Source organism: Lucilia cuprina, chromosome 3, assembly GCF_022045245.1.
Source record: "Lucilia cuprina isolate Lc7/37 chromosome 3, ASM2204524v1, whole genome shotgun sequence".
Taxonomy (NCBI): domain Eukaryota; kingdom Metazoa; phylum Arthropoda; class Insecta; order Diptera; family Calliphoridae; genus Lucilia; species Lucilia cuprina.
In genome coordinates, this window is record NC_060951.1 from 65,673,140 (window position 1) to 65,679,751 (window position 6,612).

Here is a 6,612-nt window from a genome sequence, read left to right on the forward strand (position 1 = left end):
TTCTCCGAAAAATTTAATCTTCTACTATCTTATCGACTACCAGCACGGTTCTTCAGGAAAAGATATATAATCGATGGAGCCTTGAGAAGAATCCGGGAACTAAATCTCGAAAATTCGACCATACATATATAGTAGAACAGCCTTGGATCAATCAACAAAGATCTGTGATTGACGTTAAGTCGAAATGTCTTCTCAATTGTATTCAATAATTTGCACAACTAACAAAGCATCACGTTGAGTTGATATAAAATGAAATATGAAAGGCTATGGGATTAAGTCCATAGACTTAATCCCTGCAATATTGATATCACCATCTACGAGAATAGACTACTCTACCTTAGTAGAATTTTTTTTATCTGGACTGTCTCAGATATGCGTCAATAGTCAAAATGATCAGTTTTATTAGGAATATGGCTGGTTTTCATAATATCAAAGAAATTAGGGAGGGAAACAGTGGGCCACAAGACCTCGGAGTTACTTTGCTTACTAGCGAGCAACCAAACTACCTACTTACTTAGATTCACTATTTTGTACTTTCCTAGGTTTTAACTTTTTGTAAGTAAAACAAAAGGAAAAATTTTTTATTTATATTTTTATAATTTATATTTTGGATATTTATATTTTGGATATTTATATTTTGGATATTTATATTTTGGATATTTATATTTTGGATATTTATATTTTATATTATAGCAATCACAAACTTTCATTTAGGACTTTGGTATAATTTCTTCTCTGGTTTATACTATAAAATCGCAACCTAGTATAAGTTATGTAAGCAAAATGTTGTCATTCATTCTAATTTTAAAATTTTCTTTGTATATACCATATGTTTTTACTGATTAATAATTAAATTAAACCTTTTAAATTTTGGGACACTTAATTGCATTTTATCGAATTGTTATTTCTGGTCCTTTTTTAATTTAGCTGTTTTAGAAACAATTTCCATTTAGATTAATCTATTCAAAGGGTTTATTTTCTGAAATTTAAGCAGCTTAAAATAGCATCATTTATAGAAATTATGTAGTATATTTTATAAATTTTAATTATCCAATTTTCTAAATAGATTTATTTTGTGATCAATATAAACCAATATTTATCATCAAAATTCAATTTTAGCTCAAACCATAAAACTATTAATAACTAAATCTATATATAATATTCCTTCCAAAAAGTTTCTATTAGACGTAATTACACCGTTTTGTAATTTTTTACAAAAAATTGTTTTTTTGGTTGTTGGATATGCTATAGAAATAATTACATTCAGTTAATAAATTTATTACCATTACATAGACAGTGGTATTGAAATTAAATTTATTGAACTTTAAATATTTTCTGCAGTTTGATTAAGAAATTTAAAACAATTTAACACAGTGTCATACCTCATAGCAACAAGGACTGGCAGCAATTTGGATTTGATTTACATTTTCTTTGCTTAAAATTGTGTAAGCACAACATTTACTTTTACGGACATCCTAAGGACAATTTCACTCCCACATGTTAGTTACAACTCAAGTTACTGGTTAAAGATTTTAAACAAAGTGTTATACTTAATTCTACAAATTATTTTAATGATATAAAATACTTTAAGAATAAATCTAATAAATCATTATTAGTAAAAATCAAAAAATTCCATTTAGTTATTGCAAATGAAAAAACAAAGGAAAAATTACACATTTTTAAAAGATTAATAATGATAACACAGGCCAACGATAAAAAAAAACTTTTTACATAATTTTTATTAATCACATTTTATAAAACAATTTTTCACATTTTCATCATTTAGTCCTTGAAAAATTTGGCGCAATAGGACCACATTAGCTTGTGGTTCAGAAGTAAAAAATGATTTCTGCAAAAATATTGACATTTAGTATTAAGAATTATTAAGAATTTCTTCAATTGTTTAGTGTCACAAATCACTTACATGAGAAATATTAAAAAAGAATATTAACACATTTTTTGAAAATATTTAACAAAATCATGTCATTGGAAAATGGGAAACCATTCAGAAGGCAGTTTAAAGAATCCAGTTTCAAAATTTTAAGAGAATCTTCAAGTTACTTATGAAAAATAAAGAACGAAATAAAATAGGAAAGAAATAAGATCGATCGAGAATTTCGGAGAAAATAATTTTGTTGAAATTTTAACAAAATAGTTTTTTTGTACTATTTATGGATTTTAAGTAAAACTTTTAATTCGAAATAATGTGAAACATATATTCGAAGTTTTAGTAAATTTTAATATTCAATTAAAGCATAAACTGTGAAGGTCAAACTCAAGCAAAAAAAATATTGGAAAATTCTCTTGAAACCATTGAGTAATACTATTTTGTTTTCAACCAATTTATTTTGTTTTCAACCATATTTTTGATGACATTAAAAATTAAATTAAGTGTTAAGCGTAAATATAATAATTTTATAAAATGTCAAAATATTCGAAGCCATTTGCAGAGAAAATACTTGGTAGATAGATAATAACTGATATCAGCTTATTTTTGAACAGCTAAAAATACATTAATAATAGTTCAATTGTTTTAAAAAAAATTATGCAAATCTTCATTTTGTTGGCCTGTGTTATTATTAAAAGTTTTAATACAGTAATAAGCAACAAATACTAACTGACAGCTGTCAAATGAATATGACATATACTGAATGTTTTCATTAACCTTAAAAACAACATAAAGAAAACCAAAAAACAATACCCAAAGGTATCAAATTAAACTTGGTATATGTTCAATGAAAGTTGGTAATAAACATTAGTGTGTTTTTGGAAATTTGTTTAAAATCTTTTAATATAAATTACTTTAATAACCTCCCTATTAAATTGTTTTATACAAATTTGTCTACATGAATATGCACTCTACTCAATATTGCACATTTATAAGACTTGCTAAAGGTAGAATTGTGTCAGTAAATTAGCTTTTAGTTTTATTTTATGTGGACTCTTTAAGAGTTTTTGTTGATACAAAAATAAACAATGATTTAGCAAATTGAATTTGAACAAGACATTGAATCAATTAAAGTTCATACCTTAAAGTAAAATATGCTCTAACAATAAATTGCTAAATTTAAGTTATTTATACACACAATGCTAAAATCTTTAAAATAATAAACCTTGTCAATATACACTGAAAAAAATAATAAATTTATTTGGAATTTTTCTAAAAATATAAAAAGAATTGTATTAATTTGATGTTGTCTGTCTGTTTAAATTCCCTGAAGGTCATGATATCCATTGAAGGATATGTTATTCATTAAACTTAGAGAATACAATCAATTGATGATTTTTATTAAGATGTTTTTGTTAAGTAGTCAATTGACAGAAAGAAAAGCTTTTGTTTGTATGTGTGATTACGACAATTTGTTTCAGTCATTTTACTTCTTATCCGTCTCAAATATAGATTTCAGTTCATCTTAAATTGCGTTATTAAAAAACAAATAGCTTAGATCTCATGATCTGTAAAGAAGTTATTAAAGAAACATTAAAAAGCCAAAATATGTATATAAAAAATTCAAAACACTGTTCTTTATGTCAATGTCATCAGTGCGTATGAGTTAATTGTATACGAAAATATTGCTTATACGCTCTAGTACATTTCTAAATAAAACTTAGCATAGCAAATTTATATAAATAAAGCTTAGCAAAGGGCCTCGTCTTGATGTGAAATTGTTTGACAGGTAATTAAAAACAACATAATAATGTTTCCAAAATATGAACAACTTTTCAGTATAATAACTTTATTCATGCAGTTCATTTGTAATATTTACACCTAACAGAAGTTCAACCACCTTTATGTATATAATGACGCTAAAGTGTCAAAAACAGAAAAATTATGTAAATTGTTTAAATATTTCAGCAAAATTTAATTGAAATTATTGTTTTTTTTTAAATTTGTAAAAATTTAACTACTTTACTGTTACTCATGCAGAAAAATGAATATTGTTTATTTTTATAAAATAACAGAATTATTTCAATTTCATTTAATTTTAAATCAGACAGTTGTATGAGTTTTCTAAAAATATTTACATATGTATGTATATAATTGTAGTGAATAAATTTTGGTACAATTTAAAATTTATTTATGTCAAATAATGCGATAATTTTTTAACAATAACTGTCTAGGGGATTGTCTAAATGAATCAGTAAGAGTCAGTCGGATTTCCAGACATAACCCGTCAGTTTCCTTTTAAATCTTTTTATAATTAGATTTGTATTTCTCTATGTGTCTATAAATAAAAATATGTCCTTTTTTTGCTTCCTTTTACTGAATTTGACAGAATGGTTAACAATGTTATCGCACTTGAATAATATTCCATTTGTCTGCATGAGCATTTTTTCAGTGGAAATATTATAAAAAAAACATGTATGTGTTTGTATTAGGGTGGCTCCAAAATTAAATTTGCCAAAAAGTAAAATTCTTTTTTATAATAAATATTCTAAAATTGTTGTCATTACCTCAACATAATAATTGGTGAATTCGATCAAAAAATTAAAACAGTTTATGGGTATATGCAGAAGTGATATAAACAACATTTTTGCAAAAAATAAATAGTAAAATATTCATTTTGTTAGATATTTGTAAAAACTGTCTTATTTATAGCACAAAATAATGATAATTTCCCCATTTTTATATTTTTCAATTTCGATTTAATGCGCGTTATCCGATTGGTATAACATTTATACAATAATGAACAAAATACAAGTTTTTGTAGAAAACCTTATTAAGTCAAAAAAATTTTTTAGAGTTTTAAGAATCAGTACAGTTTCCTGTAATAAATGAACCAGGTACCGAAAATAATTGTTATTTTTTTCTTTCGAAAGAAAACCGCAAAAACTTTTAACCATTATTATAAGATTTAAATTCTTTAGGTCTCCGTAACCAATTAGCATGAGAAATATATATTTTTGGTTTTGAATTACTTTTATTTAGTAACCAATATTTTTTTCGGCTATGGAAAACAAAAATTTATTTAATTTATTTTTTGATCTATATAAATATTAACGAAATTAAAATGCAAATTAATTTAAATTATATTTTATTTATAAAATGATTAGACATTTGTTACATAACTAGACTTTTAATTTACTTTGCCAAAGATATTTGAAAAAATATAACCAATAAAATATTTTTGGTTACGATATTTGTTATTCGTAGTCAAAAAAATATATTTCTTTCGGGTATTGGTTTCGATGACCAAAATCAAATATATCTTATAATATTGGTTAATTACAACACTTATTTTAAATCCGCCACAAATTAATTGTTAAATGAGACCTTTTCTTCATATTTCTTATAACCCTAACGTCCCTGAAATGAACAATATAAAATTGATATTAAGCATCTCTATTTTTAGTTTTGCTTATTAAAATAATTATTTGAAATGCTAAAATATAAGTAAGCAACTCGAAATTAAATTTTTTCTGGATATATTTAAATATTTACATATGTAGCTTTAAAGGATTATGAATTTACAATAGGCAGGAAAAAAGAGCAAAATACAAAAGTATTTCATTTGTATACAAAGAAAATAGTTTCATTGTGATAAGCGAATCGTGTTCTTTTTATTTACATACCTATATTTTTTTCAATTTCAAAGCGTTTTATAGATTTTTTCTCATATTTCAATGTTTTTATTAACAGATAATGTATGACATCATAAATACTACATTAAGTTTTCTTTATTCCTTTGAGATAAATCGTAAAAAAACATATATTTGAATTTGAATAAATATGCTCTTTTAACAACTGTTACGCTCTTGATAAAGAGTAATATCGAATGGCTCAAGTGTTTCGCTTGTTATGATTTCCTCTACGGCCTAGACCTTCTTTATTCTTTATTCTTTTTATTATTTTCTTTATTCACAGTTCTTGAACATTTATCATTCATCATGATTACTTCGAGGGTAAACGAGCAATATAAAAATAAGCCTATGTGTTATTTTACGTTTGCGAAGATACGAGGGTTGCTGTGTTATTAAAATATTAAATTGATTTTTTTTTAATTTATTTTTATTTTAAAAATATACATGTTGAAGTTGATTTATTTAATTTAAACCACCTTCGCAAGTGCTGGAACATGTTGCAAATAATATATAATGGTTTGTACTAAATTTAAAGATTTGTAGTATCCAGTACACTTTATGATCATTTTTGTATAGTACCTAAACGCCAAATTAATAAGGACACTCATTAGTATAATAAATTGTAAGTAGAATTTTAACTCTAAAATAAAGATTTTCAAATATTAAATTTATTTATTTTTTCATGTTGCCCTTGATCTTTCAAAGTGATACAGAAAAAGTTGAGTTAATTACGAGAACTGCACTTTTTTGTTTCAATCAAGTTCAAATACTGACAGTGTAATAAAAGGCATATATGTCAATTCAAATTAAAAATTTCATTTAGTCCATGATATAAAATTAAAAAAATAAAAACGTATTCTTATAATTTGGACATCACTTTATTTATGAATTTCATTAAGTATACAGATGAGTAATAATCACACATTTGCATAGTTTTTATGTTATTCTTCTTCATGTTTATTTGTATTTATTTTACAATAATGTTTCACATGTATTCCCTCGTTTTATTTGCATTTTATTTGTGCCAAA